We start from the raw sequence: 17375 nt of genomic DNA, 5'->3' as shown, positions 1-17375 counted from the left end.
TCGGTTTTATTGTATTTGCTTGGCCTACCATGAGTAATTAATATTTCTCCAGTTGTTTAGATCTCTTTTAGTTTGTGTGGAAAAAATAGTGTAATTATAGTTAGGAACTATAGTTCCTAGGTTTATCGTGGTATGAGAGTCCCGAGTATTTTATATTGTTTCCAACTACTTAAATGGAATTTCTCTTCCTAGTTCTTCCTTCTGAGTTTTATTGGTCATATATAAAAATCTGATAATTTATGTGATATGTATGATTTATGTGATGATTTCTTTTGTGTCCTGCAGCGTTGCTAAAGTTCATTGTTGCAGCTGGTTTTTTGGTTGATTCTATAGGGTTCTCGCCATAATATTCTCTGAAAACAGTGATAGTTTTCTTTCTTCATTGCTTGTTTTTATTCCTTTGATTTCTTTTTCTTGTCTTACTGCTATTGCTAACAATTCTAGTACAATATTAAATAATTGTGATGATAATGGGCATCCTTGCTTCATCCCTGATCTTATTGTGAAGACTTCAAGTTTGTCACTACTACAGATAACATTGCTCTTGGTTTTAGATAGATACTAATCACTTTAAGAAATTCTTCACTGATTTCTATATGTTTTTAATGGGAATGGATGTTTTTATCAAAGGCTTTTTCTGTGTGTATTGATATAATCATATGGTTTATATTTTTATTATTTATATGGCCAATTATGCTGATAGTTTTCCTAATATAGAATCAGCTTTGCAGTCTCATATAAATCTCACCTCATCATAGTGTATATTCTTTGTGAAATACTGTTGTAACCTCCTTACTTAAAAATCTAAAATTTTGTAGTATTATTCAATAAGGAAATCGGACTATAGTTTTCTTTCACTGTTTTGCTCTATCTGGTTTAGGCGTCACAACTATATATGTGATGTAATAGGAATTTGATAGAACTCTATTTATTTTTTAATAGTTTATATAGTATTGGAATTAATTGTTCCTTAAATATTTGGTTAAATTTACTTGTGAATCCATCTGGTTCTGGAGATTTTTCTTAGGGAGTTCATTGATGTTGTGTTCAATTTCTTTTTCTAAGAGAGTATTATTTAAATATTCTATTTCCTTTTCTGGTAATCTGGGGAGTTTTATCTTTTTTCTAAGTATGTATCCATTTCATTTAGATTGTCTGTTTTACTGTCATGTAATTAGGCAAAATAACTCCTTAATTAGATTATTTAGTTTCCAACAAACTTTTAATCTGTGCTTCCACAGCCCTTTATTAAATGTAATTTTTATTGCGTTGTGGTTTGAAAGGGTGCAATAATTCTGCTTTTCTGCATTTCATTATGAGGTTTTTATGTTCTCATACAGGATCAGTATTTTGGATTATTTAATTTATTTTTTTATTAAAATTTTTTAATTTTCAAAAGATATGCATGGGTAATTTTTCAACATTAACCCTTTCAAAACCTTATGTTCCAATGTTTCCACACCTTCCCCCCCAACCCCTTCCCTAGATAGCAAATAATCCAATATATGTTAAACGTGGTAAAAATAAATGTTAAATCCAATATATGCATATATATTTATACGATTATTTTGCTGCACAGGAAAAATCAAATCAAAAAGAGGAAAAAATGAGACAATAAATGCAAACAACAACAGCAAAAGTGAAAATGCTAGGTTGTGATCCACACTTAATTCCCATAGTCCTCTCTCTAGATTTAGATGGCTCTCTTCATCATAAGCTCATTGGCACTGGCCTGATTGATCTCATTGTTGAAGAGAGCCACATCCATCAGAATTAATCATCCTAAAGTCTTATTGTTTCTGTGTATAATGATCTCCTGGTTCTTCTCATTTCACTTAGCATCAGTTCTTGTAAGTCTCTCCAGGTCTCTCTGAAATCATCCTGCTGGTTGTTTCATGTACCATAATTTATTCAGCCATTCTCCAACTGATGTGCATCCACTCAGTTTCCAGTTTCTTGCCACTACAAAAAGGCTGCCACAAACATTTTTGCACAATACATAGTCAGTTTTTTGAAGACATCATGTACAGCTGAGAAAAACGTATATATACTCTTTCCTATTTCAATTTTAATTTTTTTCAGAGGTATATCTAACTTTTCTAAGATTATACTCATCTCCTTGACTTCTTTCTCGTTTATTTTATGATTAGATTTATTTAGTACCAAGAGAGGAAAGTTGAGGTTCTCCACTATTATGATTTTACTATTTACTCATGTAATTCATTTAACTTTTTCTTTAAGCATTTGGATGTTACGCTATTTGATACGTCTATGTTTAGTATTGATGTTATTTCATTGTCTATGATTCCTTTTAGTAAGATGTAGATTCCCTGCTTATTCCCTTTAATCAAGTGTTACTACTTTTGCACAGTCATGATCATGATTGTTATCCCTGCCATTTTCACATCAGTGAAAGTATAATAGATTCTGCTCCAGTCTCATTGTGACTCTATGTGTGTGTGTCTGTTTCAGATGTTTCTTGTAAATAACATATTGTCAGATTCTGATTTTATTTTTTTGATCCATTCTATATCATCTGCTTCCATTTTATGGGTGAATTCATCTCATTGACAGTCACAGTTATGATTAGTAACTGCATTTTCCTCCATCCTCTTTTTTATTCTTCACATTTTCTGTGACACACACACACATGCATTTTCTTATCCCCTTCCTTTTCCCCTTCAATTTTCCTACTAGGTAAAATAGAATTTTATTATCAATTGAGTGTTGTGCATGCACACGCGTGTGTGGTCTTTTCCTCTTTGAACAAATTTAATGTGAGGTTCAAACATTACCCACCACCCCCATCTTTTCCTCCATTGTAAAAGTTTGCCTCCTTTATGTGAGATAATTTTCCTTATTTTTCCTCATCCTTCCTCCTTTTCCAAGGATATCCCTTTTTTAACCTATCCATTTTTTTAAATATTCTAATATAATAAACTCACTCTATGCCCTCTTTCTAATTGCTTTAAAAATGATAAAAGTTCATATAAATTATATGTATCATTTTCTTATTATAGAAAGGCAAACCTTATTGAGTTCTATATGCTTTTTCTTTCATCTTTTATCTTTTTATGTTTCTCTTGTGTCCTGTATTTGAAAGTCAGGTTTTTTGTTCATCCTTGGTCTTATCATGAGGAATTCTTGAAAGTCCTCTGTTTTGTTTAATATCTCTTTTCCCCTTGAAAGATTATATTTAGTTTTTACTAGATAGATTACTCTTGGTTGTAGTCCCAGTTCTTTTGCTTTTCACAATGTCAAATTCCAAGCCCTCCACTTACTTAATGTGGTAGCTGCCAAACTTGTTTGTCTGATTGTGGCTAGATAGTATTTCAAGAGTTTCTTTATGGCTACTTAAAGTATTTTCTCTTGGACTTAAGCTCTGGAATTTGATTATACTATTCCTGGGAAATTTCATTTTGGGATTTTTTTTCAAGTGATAATTGGTGGATTCTTTGCATTTTTATGTTAACTTCTAGTTCTAATATTAGAGTACTTTTCTTTCATAATTTCTTGAAATACAATATCTAGGCTCTTTCTTTGATCATCGTTTTTTTAAGTAGTCTAACAATTCTTAAATTATCTATCCTCTAGTTTCTAAGTCACTTTTTTTTTTTCCCAGTGAGGTATTTTGCATTCCTCTGGGTTGTTGATTTTTTTTTCATTCATTTGACTTTGTTTTGTTTCTTGATGTCTCTTGGATTCACTAGATTCCATTAAGTTAGATTAGATTCTGTTAAATTAGATCCATTTTATTCCATTTAATTTTTGCCCAATTTTAATTTTGAAGGAATTATTTTCGTTGAGCTGCTATTCCTGTCATTACTACCTGGTCCCCACCACTTGTATTTCCTGGGCTCTGGGCTAGCATCTACCCCTGGGTCACAGATCTGTCTTTCTGGCCTTGGACTGGAAGAATGTCTCACTCTGACCTTTTATTGACTCTACCATTCCAGAATTTGACTAGTTGTTTGTAAGAAAATTTTAAAAATCACATTATTGATTTCATTTTTTAAAGTTCTGTACTATGCTAATTCATAGCCACTTTTTGAGGTAGTCAGAATAAGATTCTGCCACACATGATCTCAAAAATTGAGTATTTGTATGCAAAAATTATTCTGCAAAGCATTTTATTCATTTGCTTAAAAGCCAGGAGGATGTTGTCCAATACTTACAGGAGGAAACAGGCAGGACTCCTGGGTTCTATTTCTGACTGTCCTGTCCACTTCCTACTTGTGAGTCACTTCCTTTGTTTCTGTTACAGGTATTCTCCCCATTACGTAGCTATGAAAGTGAGGTTTCAGGGAGGTTGGGTTTATCTTAGGCTTATCAAGCAATAAGATCTCTAGTTAAAGAAATAAGTATAGTCCTTTTGAGTAAAATGTTATTTATAAAATGATGCAGGTCATTTTATGGCAAAATGAAGGTTTCAAATCCTTTTGCACTTTTTCATAAATAAACACTTCTACTTTTTTTCTGGAAAATTAAAAATGTCATTACATACAGAGGTTATGTTATAATCCTTGAATATGAATATCTAACCTAACTGAAGCAAACTAAAGGGATACTAAACTCATGCCAGAGATACTATCCTTAAGCAATCCTAATAATTCTGAAGTGGCTTTCTTGTAAGGCCAGTTGATTATTAACTTGATCTCTGGGTGGCTTCCCTTGATGTAGGTTCTGAAAATTTGAACTTCTCTGAATTGGAAGCTAATCTATAAAGGATCATCTTTTGAAATAACATTGATTTCCCAGAGAATTTCACCACTTAAAATTTTTAGGCTGTGTATGTTTCAGGGATTTTTTCTTGGGTTTAATCAGCTTCATTTAATAAAAGTTGACATTCATATAGCACTTTAGGATTTGCACAGTCTTTATTACAGATTCTTATTTGAACATTACAATGGTACTCTGAGGTTTACAAAAGGTGGTAGTATCCCATTTTATTAGGCTCAGTGAAATTTGGTGACTTCCCTAAGGTTTTATTTATATATATATATATATATATATATATATATATATATATATATATATATATATATATATATATTCTTCAACAATGAGATGAACCAAATCAATTCCATTTGTTCAGTAATGAATAGAACCAGCTACACCCAGAGAAAGAACTCTAGGAAATGTGTGTGAACCACTACATAGCATTTCCAATCCCCCTGTTTTTGTCCGCTTGTTTTATTTATTTCCTCCTCAAGTTAATTTTACATTATTTCAAAGTCCAATTATTCTTGTGTAGCAAAATAACTGTATAGATATGTAACATATTGTATTTTACATATACTTTAACATATTTAATATGTGTTGGTCTACCTGCCATCTAGGGGAGGGGGTGGGGGAGGGAAGGAAGGGACAATGCTGAAAAATTACCCATGCACATGTCTTGTAAATAAAAAGCTATAATTAAAAAAAAGAAGAAGAAGAAAAATTTAAATCCTAGTTTTCCAGCCTCCAAGTCTAGCCCTGGGTCTTTCTCATGTGCCACACTTTGGAGTTGTGTGTTGATTAACTGATCAACATTTGATCAGCATTTGATCTTCAGCATACAGCTAAAGTGTTTTGCAAGCCCTAAAATATTCTCTTGCTCTTATTTTTATTGATACCTTTTTTGTCACATTTCTGGTTTTTTTTTTTTTCATTTTTAAAATTTTTTATTATAGCTTTTTATTTACAAGACATATGCATGGGTAATTTTTCAGCATTGACTCTTGCAAAACCTTCTGTTCCAACTTTTCCCCTCCTTCCCCCATCCCCTCTCCTAGATGGCAGGTAGACCAACATATGTTAAATATGTTAAAGTATATGTTAAACACAATATATGTATACATAGCCATACAATTATTTTGCTGCACAAGAAAAATCAAACTTAGAAATAAGGTAAAAATAACCTGAAAAGGGCTGAGAAGGAAATAAAAAATGCAAATGGACAAAAACAGAGGGAGTGGAAATGCTATGTTGTGGGTCACATTTCTAAATATATTCTTGCCCCCCCTCCCCACTCCTTATCCCAGAAACCATCTCTTGTAGCAAAGCAATTCACAAAACTACCCAACACATTCTTTATGTCTAACATAACAGTATGTGTGATACTCTATACTCATAGTCACTCATTTCTATAATGAAGAGAGAAAGATACATTTCTCAGCTGTTCTACAGAAGCAAGCTTGCAAGTATTTTCTCTTGGTAATGAAATTTCAGGGAGAAAACTAAACGAAACAATAGCAACTCATGAGGTCTTTTCTTCATACAAAATATGTTTGTATTCTTACTTTTGTTCTCTTGAAGATGATAACCCCAGTCTTTTTTTTGCTTGACCCTATTTTTTACTGTTATAATAGGAATAAATGTAAAGACCAGGACTTAGATTTAAAAAATCAATTGGCCGTGATTGTACTTAGTCACATTTATAAAAAAAGACTTGGGCTGGGGGGAGGGGGGGGTTAGTTGACAATAAATTCAGTACAAGCAAACAATTTAGCTGCTATTTAAAAAAAATACAGCACTTACTCTGAATTAATAGAAATGTAGTGACTAGCTTGAGTGGTAATAATTCATCATTCTTCACTGATTAGTTCACTTCTGGAATCTTATATTCAGTTCTGGCTACTTTAGGATAGTAACTGACCAGACTGGATAAGGGAAAAAGAATGGCCAAGGGTTGTTTTGGGGGGGAAGGAAGGAACCAGTTGCTTTCTATTAGGAAAGATACATACATATATAAACAATATAAAAAATACATGCAAGGTGATTTTTTTTTAAATGATTTTTAAAATTTTGATTTTGTATCACCACCTTCCCTCTGCATCCTTTCTAATCTTCCCACAAAGAGTTATACCTTAGAAGAATTATTTTCCAAAAGGGAGAAAAATTCAACAAAACCAATCAACACATTAAAAAAAATTTACATTACACACAATATTCCACACATTTGGATCCCCCACATATATAAAAGTCAGACACACACACACATATGTAAATGTGTGTGATATATACAGGTATGTATATTTAATTTTTTTGTTTAATTACATGCAAACAAAAAATTTTTAACATTCTTTTTAAAAAATGTTGTTTCAAATTCTTTCTCCCTTTCCCCTCCCCATCTTTGAGAAGGCAACCAGTTTGCCCACTATCACCGTTACTATTTAATATTGTATTAGAAATGCTAGCTTTGGCAGTAAGAGTTGAGAAAGAGATTAAAGGAATAAGAATAGGCAATGAGGAAACCAAATTATCACTCTTTGCTGATGATATGATGGTATACTTAGAGAACCCCAGAGACTCTATCAAAAAGTTATTAGAAACAATCCACACCTTCAGCAAAGTTGCAGGGTATAAAATAAACCCACATAAGTCATCAGCATTCTTATATATCACTAACAAAACCCAACAGTTAGAGTTACAAAAAGAAATTCCATTTAAAGTAACTATTGATTGTATAAAATATTTAGGAATCTATCTGCCAAGGGAAAATCAGAAACTTTATGAGCAAAACTACAAAACACTTTCCACACAAATTAAGTCTGATCTTTTTTTTTTGTTTTGTTTTTTTGTTTTTTGTTTTTTGTTTTTTGTTTTTTGTTTGTTTGAATTTTTTTTTCTTTTTCTTTTTTTTTTTTTTAAGTTTTTTTATTTAATAATTACATTATATTGACACTCATTTCTGTTCCGATTTTTTTCCCCTCCCTCCCTCCACCCCCTCCCCTAGATGGCAAGCAGTCCTTTATATGTTGGATATGTTGCAGTATATCCTAGATACAATATATGTTTGCAGAACCGAACAGTTCTCTTGTTGCGTAGGGAGAATTGGATTCAGAAGGTATAAATAATCCGGGAAGAAAAACAAAAATGCAGATAGTTCACATTCGTTTCCCAGTGTTAATTAAGTCTGATCTAACCAAAATGGAAAAATATTAAATGCTCTTGGATTGGGCGAGCAAATATAATAAAGATGACAGTACTACCTAAATTAATCTATTTAATGCTATACCAATCAGACTCCCAAAAAACTACTTTGATGAATTAGAAAAAATAACAACAAAGTTCATATGGAAAAACAAAAGGTCAAGAATTTCAAGGGAATTAATGAAAAAAAAAATCAAATGAAGGTGGCCTAGCTGTACCAGATCTAAAATTATATTATAAAGCAGAAGTTACTAAAACCATCTGGTATTGGCTAAGAAATAGACTAGTTGATCAATGGAATAGGTTAGGTTCAAAGGACAAAACAGCCAATAACTTTAATAATATACTGTTTGACAAAACCAAAGATACCAGTTTCTGGGATAAGAATGCATTATTTGACAAAAATTGCTGGGAAAATTGGAAATCAGTATGGCAGAAACTAGGCATTGACCCACACTTAACACTGTACACCAAGATAAGGTCAAAATGGGTTCATGACCTAGGCATAAAGAATGAGATTATAAATAAATTGGAAGAGCATAGGATAGTTTACCTCGCAGACCTGTGGAAGAGGGAAGAATTTATGACCAAAGAAGAACTAGAGATCACTATTGACCACAAAATAGAAAATTTTGATTATATCAAATTGAAAAGTTTTTGTATAAACAAAACAAATGCAGACAAGATTAGAAGGGAAACAATAAACTGGGAAAACATTTTTACAATCAAAGGTTCTGATGAAGGCCTCATTTCCAAAATATATAGAGAATTGACTCTAATCTATAAGAAATCAAACCATTCTCCAATTGATAAATGGGCAAAGGATATGAACAGACAGTTCTCAGACGAAGAAATTGAAACTGTTTATAGACATATGAAAATATGCTCCAAATCATTATTAATCGGAGAAATGCACACCTGTCAGATTAGCTAGAGTGACAGGGAAAGATAATGTGGAATGTTGAAGGGGATGTGGGAAAACAGGGACACTGATACATTGTTGGTGGAATTGTGAACACATCCAGCCAATCTGGACAGCAATTTGGAACTATGCTCAAAAAGTTATGAAACTCTACATACCCTTTGATCCAGCAGGGTTTCTACTGGGCTTATACCCCAAAGAGATAATAAAGAAAGGAAAGGGACCTGTATGTGCCAAAATGTTTGTGGCAGCCCTGTTTGTAGTGGCTAGAAGCTGGAAAATGAAAGGATGCCCATCAATTGGAGAATGGTTGAGTAAATTGTGGTATATGAATGTTATGGAATATTATTATTCTGTAAGGAATGACCAGCAGGATGAATACAGAGAGGACTGGCGAGACTTACATGAACTGATGCTAAGTGAAATGAGCAGAACCAGGAGATCATTATATACCTCAATAACGATACTGTTTGAGGATGTATTCTGATAGAAGTGGATCTCTTCGATAAAGAGAGCTTTAATTGATCAAAGATGGGCAGAAGCAGCTACACCCAAAGAAAGAACACTGGGAAATGAATATAAACTGCTTGCATTTTTGTTTTTCTTCCCGGGTTATTTATACCTTCTGAATCCAATTCTCCTTGTGCAACAAGAAAACTGTTCGGTTCTACACACATATATTGTATCTAGGATATACTGTAACCTATTCAACATGTAAAGGATTGCTTGCCATCTGGGGGAGGGGGTGGAGAGAGGGAGGGGAAAAATTAGAACAGAAGTGAATGCAAGGGATAATGCTGTAAAAAAAATTACCCTGGCATGGGTTCTATCAATAAAAAGTTATAAAAAAAAAAAAAAGAGAGAGAGAGAAGGCAACCAGTTGAGTGTAAATTATACATGTGCAGTTATGAAAAACATTTCCTTCTTAAGCATGTTGCAAAAGAAATCACAGACCAGAACCCTTAAGAATAATGTGGTTTTTTTTTAAGTTAAGTTCAATCTGCATTCAGACTCTACCAGATCTTTTTCTAGAAGTTGATAGCATCATGAGCCCTTTGAAATTGTCTTGGATCATATTACCAAGAAGAGCTAAATCATACATCATTATATGATTTTGCCATTACTATATATAATGTTCTCCTGGTTCTACTCATTTCACTCAGAATCAGTTTTTGTAAACCTTAGGTTTTTCTGAAAAACTCCTACTCATCATTTCTTTCTTTCTGGAGAGCAGGGGGTGATTTGTCCAGTTTATTAAGTATCTACCATTAAGGTAATAATTGAATAATATAATCCATAATTCCATTAGCTAGATGACACAAAGAAGTATATTTTCTATGCACTGGGGAAGCAGAGTGACTCATTCAGTCAAACGTGCTTCTTTTTTTTTTTTTTTAATAATAAATTTTTATTTTCAAATACATGCAAAGATAGTTTTCAACATTCACCCTTGCATAATCTTATGTGCTAAATTTTTCTCCCTCCCTACCCCCTCTCCTAAACAGCAAGTAATCCAGTATGTATTAAGCGTGTGTAATTCTTATGTACATATTTCTACATTAATCATGCTGCACAAGAAAAATCAGATCAGAAGGGGGGGGAGGGAGGAACAAAAAGTAAACAACAGAAAAGGTGAAAGATTATGTTGTGATCCACATTCAGCTGCCCCCCCCCCAGCCCTCCTTCTGCATGCAGATGTCTCTCTCCATCACAAGTCTATTAGAATTGGCCTGAGTCATCTCGCTGTTGAAAAGAACCACATCCAGAAAAAAAAAAAAGGATTTTCATCCACACATAATCAACACATAATTATTGATTCTATTATTGATAATAATTGATCAATACAATAATCTTCTTGTTGCTGTGAACAATATTCTCTTGGTTCTAGATACTTAGCATCAGTTCATGTAAGTCTCTCCAGATCTCTCTCAAATCATCCTGCTGGTCATTTCTTATAGAACAATAATATTTCATAACATTCATATACCATAACTTATTCAGCCATTCCCCAACTGATGGGCATCCACTCACTTTCCAATTTCTTGCCACTACAAAAAGGGCTGCTACAAACATTTTTGTACATGTGGATCCTTTCCCCTTTTTCATGCTCTCTTTGGAATACAGACTCAATAGAAACACTGCTAGATCATAGGATATGCAGTTTGTTTGATAGTCCTTTGGGTATAGTTCCAGATTGCTCTCCAGAAGCTGGATCATTTCACAACTCTACCTACAATGTATCGATGTCCCAATTTTCTCTCATCTCCTCCAACACTTATCATTTATCTTTTTCCTGTCATTTTAGCCAATCTGAGAGATGTGTAGTGGGTCATTTGCATTTCTCTGATCAGTAGTGATTTAGAGGTTTTTTTCCATATGACTAGAAATAATTTTAATTTCTTTGTCTGAAAATTGTCTCTTCATATCCTTTGACCATTTATCAATTGGAGAATGGCTTGTATTTTTATAAATTTGAGTCAATTCGTTATATATTTTAGAAGTGAAGCCTTTATCAGAGCCCTTGGATATAAAATTTATCCCTCAGTTTTCTCCTTCCCTTCTAATATTATCTGCATTGGTTTTGTTTATACAAAAACTTTTTAACTTAATATAATCAAAATTACCCATTTTGCATTTCATACTGTGCTCTAGTTCTTCTTTGGCCATAAATTTTTCCTTCTCCACAGATCTGAGACAGACTATCCTTTGTTCTTCTATTTTGTTTATAGCATCACCCTTTATAGCTAAATCATGAATCCATAATTAGATTTCCATCATATATATACACACACACACACCCTAGTACAGAATATTAGGTGTTGGTCAGTACCTAGTTTCTGCCATGTTATTTTCCAGTTTTCCCAGCAATTTTTGTCAAATACTGAGTTCCTATCCCAGAAACTAGTGTCTTTGGGTTTATCAAACACTAGATTACAGCAATCATTGACTATTATATCCTGTAAACCTAACCTATTCCATTGATCATTTGCTCTTTTTCTTAGCCAGTATCAAATGGTTTTGATGACTGCTGTTTTTATAAGGTATTTTGAGATCGTCATTATGCAAGGTTATTTTGAAAGAGAGTTCATTGACAGCTGGGAAGATCAGGAAAGGACTCAGGTAGAGGTCTGGTGGCCTTTGAGCCAATCTTTGAAACAAACTAGGAATTGTAAGAAGCAGAGGTGGGATAAGGTGTGAATTCTGGGCATGCAGCAAGAGATACAATGTTATATATGAGAAAAAAATATTAAGGCCAATTTGATTGGGACACAGAGTATGTGAAAGGCAAATAATATGTAATAAAGTTGGAATGGGAGTTTGGGCCAGGTAGGAAAGATACTTGGTTTTCACTGCAAAGATCACAGCACCTGAAGAAGAAGGCTCCCATGAGATGATGGTTAACATCATCTTTTATGGTTTTCAGAGTACCTCATATCTGTTAGCTCATTTGATTTTTACAGTAGTCCTCTGAGGCAGGGAATATAGATATTATTAATTCCATTTGACAGGGAATCTTCAGGGAGAAATTCATCTCAAAAATAAAAAGAACAAAATCACTAGGTGTAGAATTCAGGATTTTTATGGAAAAGTGTTTCCATTCTCTATATTACACTCTGAAAACTCTGCCACTAGACCTCATACAGTTAATCTGTGAAAAACAATAATAGGATTAGATCTAAGCATGAGCCCTATAGAAGTTACTACTTCTATCTGTGGAGAAAAGCTTCTTTTGGGACACATTCATGCATATAGAAAGTCATATTTCTCATACTGGTAGAAGATATCTTGGAGTGTACCAATTGCAAACCAGAGGATAACTACATCCCAACTAAAACTTCAATTTATACAGGAAGCCTTTCCCATTTTCACTTAATTCTAGTGGTATCCCTTTATTATTTCCCATCATCTTATATTTAGATTGTCTCCCCCATGAGATTGAGAGCTCCTTTGAAAGCTCCTAAGAGCACTTAATACAGTGCAGAGTACTTAATAGTACTCTCCTTCCCACTAAAGAATTTGCATTGGACTATGCAACTTGCTCCTTCCTTCTTTTATCAGCTGTTACAACTACGCAGGATGTTTCTCACCTGCCATTCTCCCCACATCTGGAGGAGATGGGCTACAGGCTACCTTTAAACCCACTATACCAGGCTAAAGGATAACAAATCAGCAAATTCAGGGCAACTTTTTAGTAAATATTCCTTTACTCAAGTCACAAATCCTGAAACTTGCAAATTAAATCTATCCAGAGTTCCACTAGTTCTTTTCCTGCCCAAATTTAATGCTACATTCATCTCTGAGCCTTTGTACTATTTTATCCAGTTTTCACAAGGAAGTTTTCAAAGTCATGAGAAAATATTTCTAGCTTTAGTGCTTGGTGTAGTGGAAGGCTAAGTAAGTCTTAAAGGATCCTTTCTGGAAATCTTTTTTGTGTTCATACTCAATATCTAATTAGGCCATTCTGTTTATTCCATCCTACTTTAAGTGAGTCCTCAATCTATAAGAGAATTCCTAGTTTGGAGAAAGGAGGACTGCATCTCTGCCCTAGGTAGGCCATGGTGGAAATGGTGTTTCTTTCTCCAGAGGAGGAAAGAGGGGTAGGCTGGGACCCTGGGAAGATTAGGAATCTGGGAAGATTTCATTTAGGAAGTTACCTGAGCAGAATCTTGGAGGAGAATTTTAACAGCGAGACTTGTTTTCTGGAGTACAAGAATGGGGAGCAGCCTGATAGTTTCCTTTTGTTGGAATATATAGTACATAAAGAAAAAATATAAAACAGGATTAAACATGTACATTTCAGGTAGATTGTGGAGGACTTTAAATGCCAGGTTGGAGAACTGTCATTTTATCCTAGAAAGACAATAAAGAGCTAGCGGAAGGTTTTTGGTTTTTTTTTTTTGTTGTTTTTTTTTAAACTTCTCAATAGTATTTTATTTTTTCAAATAATGTAAAGATAGTTTTCAATATTCATTTTTATAAAACTTTTGTGTGCCAAATTTTTCTTCCTCCTCTTATCTAATCCCCTCTCCCAAAAGAACAGGAAATCTGATACAGGTTAAATTCATTCATTTCTTTTAAACATTTCCACATTTGTCATGTCTTGCAAGAAAAATAAGATCAAAGGTGGGGAAAAAACCATGAGAGGGGAAAAAAAACAAACTAACGTGAAAATATTCTGCTTCATTCCACATTGAATCTCCATGATATCTCTGGATGTGGATGACATTTTCCATCCCAAATATATTGAAATTGCCTTAAATCACTGAATTGTTGAGAAGAGTCAAGTCGTCATATAATCTTGTTCTTGTTGGAACCATGTTGTCTTGATTCTGCTGACTTCACTTAGCACCAGTAAGTCTTTCCAGGTTTTTTAAATCAACTTGCTCATCATTTCTTATAGAACAATATTACATTACATTACATTCCTTGCTACTACAAAAAGAGCTATTACAGTAATTTTGCATAAGTGTGTTTTTTCCCTGTTTTTATGATCTCTTTGGGATACAGACCCAGTAGAGAAGGTGCTGGATCAAAGGATATGTACAATTTGATAGCCCTTTGGGTATAGTTAGCAGAAGTTTTTAGAAAAGGAGCAATGATTGTCAGTTCTGTGTATTCAGAAGATTAATTTGATAGCTCTATGAAGGACTCATTGGAGAGAAGAGAGACTGATAGTATTAGGTTATATCACAAAATCTTAAATTTAATATATTTCCATGTATTATTACTTAAGAGTTCAGGTATATTCATCTTAACTCCCCAACTAGATCATAAAGTCTGAAGCTAGGAGACTGTGTCTTCCACTTCCTTTGCATTTCCTCCCTATCAGTTCCTACCACACCCAACCAGATCTAACACAATAGTGAGACCTTAATAAATGCTGCACTTGTCCCAAGTGGGAGATCTTTGCCCAAAGTCCCTTGCCTTTGAGAGCCTCCTTGATGGTAACCCTAAGACAAAGAATGGACTGTCTTTGGAAAAGTCCTTTTTTGGCCAAAGAGCTGTGTGAGTATTCTGCCCTGGCCTCTTTTGAAGGTCAATCAGTCACATTGTGCTATGCTCTACTGGACTAAGCCCACTGTAGAGCAGGAATTTCTCTTTTTCTGAGCTAAAATGTCACAGCTAATGACAAATTGGATTTGCCAGGAGTCCCTGAGGGAAAAGGGATTGTTTGGGATCCTGTGCACCTGTGTAACTCCCCAGCATGAGAGCTCTACTTTCAACTTTCTGGCTTCCCTTGTTTTTCTAGTGTTTATGGCAGCACCTTTGAGGCTTGATTGGCCTTATTTAAGGTGACAAAGACCCTTCCCAGCTAACTTCTGTAATCTCTGCCAGTCAGTCACATTAGAAGTGTTCTCAGAGGTAAAGTATCTGGGAGAGAGTCATGTTGACTCTAGAATGAGAGTAGAACACCTTTCTTGGGGAGGATAAGGAGGGACTGAGTCACATGCTAAGTAAGGGAGGACAGTCAGCTTATGTCATTACATCACTGGAGCTTTCTGCCTCTTCTGTACTTTATTGAGCTGAGACCAGCTGTTTAAATGCACAGTTCCATTATCCTGGACTCTGTATGATACAGAAAAAAAGCTTGGACCTTTGGTGGCAATAGTGGTTTTGTATCATGTCTGTTCCCTTCCCCTCTCCAAATGTTTCTGGCATTGTCTATTTTGTCTGGAGATTCCCATCTTGGTCCAGCTGTATTCAAATTAGGTTTACCTCCTAGCAATCTGTCGAAATCTATGGACCCCTTCTCAGAATAATGTTTATGTGCATAAAATACTGAGGATTACAAAGAAAACCAATTATATTGAAATAAAAGATGCCATTTTTTCCCCTTCCAATTTGGCATAGCCTAGAATGAAAACTCATTGATCTAGAATAATTCTTGGTTAGAGTAATGCTTTTTTCTTAATTTTTTATTATAAATTTAACAATTTCCAGCTAATACAAATGGTTCAATATGAAAAGAAGAGAGAATTGTATGTAAAATCATTGCTTCTAATTTTTTGAAAATATTAATTTTAACAAAGGAGTAATATTACTCTCACTGCCCTTTTCTGAACTTTTTTCTCTGAATTATTTTACATATTTTGTTGGTATCATAATGACGTTCTGGCTGCCATTACCTCAAGATCCCTGTGATGGCCTCTGTCACCTGTTTTTTTTTTTTTCCCCCCCCAAAGGCACCATTTCCAGAATACATGTGGATAAAATTATTTAAGAGATGGGGTAACTGCTACAGCCCCCAAGAGGAGAAGATGATATATTCCTGTGTTTCCCTGTGGTTTCCCCACCCCTCATTATTGCCTCACTAAGCCATGCCAGACCCCAATAGAGTTCATTCCTAGCAGCCAAATAAGAGGACAGCAGAAGAGGGAAGGGAGACATTTGTTACTTCTCAGCCAGAAAGTATTGACGTCCCTGTGCACCAGCAGCAAGCCACAGCACAAACTTGGTGAGGAGCTGCAAATAGATACAGCCCCTACCCCTAATTTTAGCTTGGCTGGCTCATTCTAGCCCTGGCAGGGAAGGCTCCTTTAGGAGATGTGGGCACATGCGCGCGCATACACACACGCTGTCATTGCCTTACCAGGGACTCTGTGTAGTCCTGAAAGAAGACTTCAGAGGCACTACTGGGAATGTTGCCCACAGAAATCTCTCTGTACCCTGTTCTTAAGTGGCAAATGTAGGAATAATATGTGTTCCCAGTGGTGATAGACTTTCCCTTGTGACATATTTCCTAGGCTGCTGAAGTGATGATGCAATGCCTACAAGTAAATTTCAAAGGTTAGAATTAGTATGTAGCAGTATATTCTTGTCTTGTCTCAAGAGGCTTTTCCCCAAGCCCTAGTTTCTACAAACAGATCGCAACAGGTGCAGTGAGCCTCGGAGATGCTGAGTGTCCCCTTCCTCCTGGCAGTAAGCACTGGTTTGCATTCAGCCTCTCCATAGAATGCCTGGCTTTGCCTGAATTAAAGTGGGACTGACAGGAGCCCCTCGGGCAGACCTGGCCTCTGGTTTTTGTCTCTGTTACTGGGCTTCCTGCTGCCCATACTTTTAAACAGATTTCCTGTTCTTTTGTTGTCACTGAGTCCCAGTGGCCTTGGATAGGGTGTGGGGAGATGGAGTCAAAGGTACAGTGTGTGGCAGCAAGCGTGGCGGGGCTGTTCCCACTCATCTCTGTTGAAACAGTTCTCATCAAACTGTTGTCTAGACAGTGTTTTGTAAAAAAGGCAGCATATGCACAGATGTACCAGGACTTCTGTGGGAGTCTCCATGGAGAAGAATAATTCCTGTTTCGGAGCCTAGTGAACCTTGTCTGGTACACTATTAGTACCAATTGTCTATGGCAGGAGGACGACTGAAATCTCTTTAAAACGGTGACCTAACCGTTTTTATTTTATTTAAATTATTTCATTATTTATGGTGGATAAGGAGAGTAACCCATCTCTCTCTCTGTGGTGAATGTGGCCGAGGAATTCATAGCTAGCTACCGATGCCCACGATGGGCAGCAAGGCATGAAACCCATCTTAG

General features: G+C 35.0%; 1 protein-coding gene across 2 annotated transcripts in view; it reads left to right on the top strand.

Moving 5' to 3' along the window:
* The window catches only part of STK40 (serine/threonine kinase 40), a 60671-nt gene that overhangs the window by 9282 nt on the left and 34014 nt on the right, over positions 1 to 17375 (top strand). Inside the window, exon 1 of one of the 2 annotated variants that reach the window (XM_051987702.1) lies at positions 16216 to 16295. The exons of the other annotated variant lie outside the window; for it this stretch is intronic. The gene's annotated coding sequence lies outside the window, so the exon portion shown is untranslated. Of the gene's footprint in view, positions 1 to 16215; positions 16296 to 17375 lie in introns of those variants that run through there. 2 annotated transcript variants of the gene reach the window in all.

The sequence above is a fragment of the Antechinus flavipes genome, chromosome 3 (assembly GCF_016432865.1).
Source record: "Antechinus flavipes isolate AdamAnt ecotype Samford, QLD, Australia chromosome 3, AdamAnt_v2, whole genome shotgun sequence".
Lineage (NCBI taxonomy): Eukaryota > Metazoa > Chordata > Mammalia > Dasyuromorphia > Dasyuridae > Antechinus > Antechinus flavipes.
This window is presented reverse-complemented; position numbering and strand designations above follow the sequence as displayed.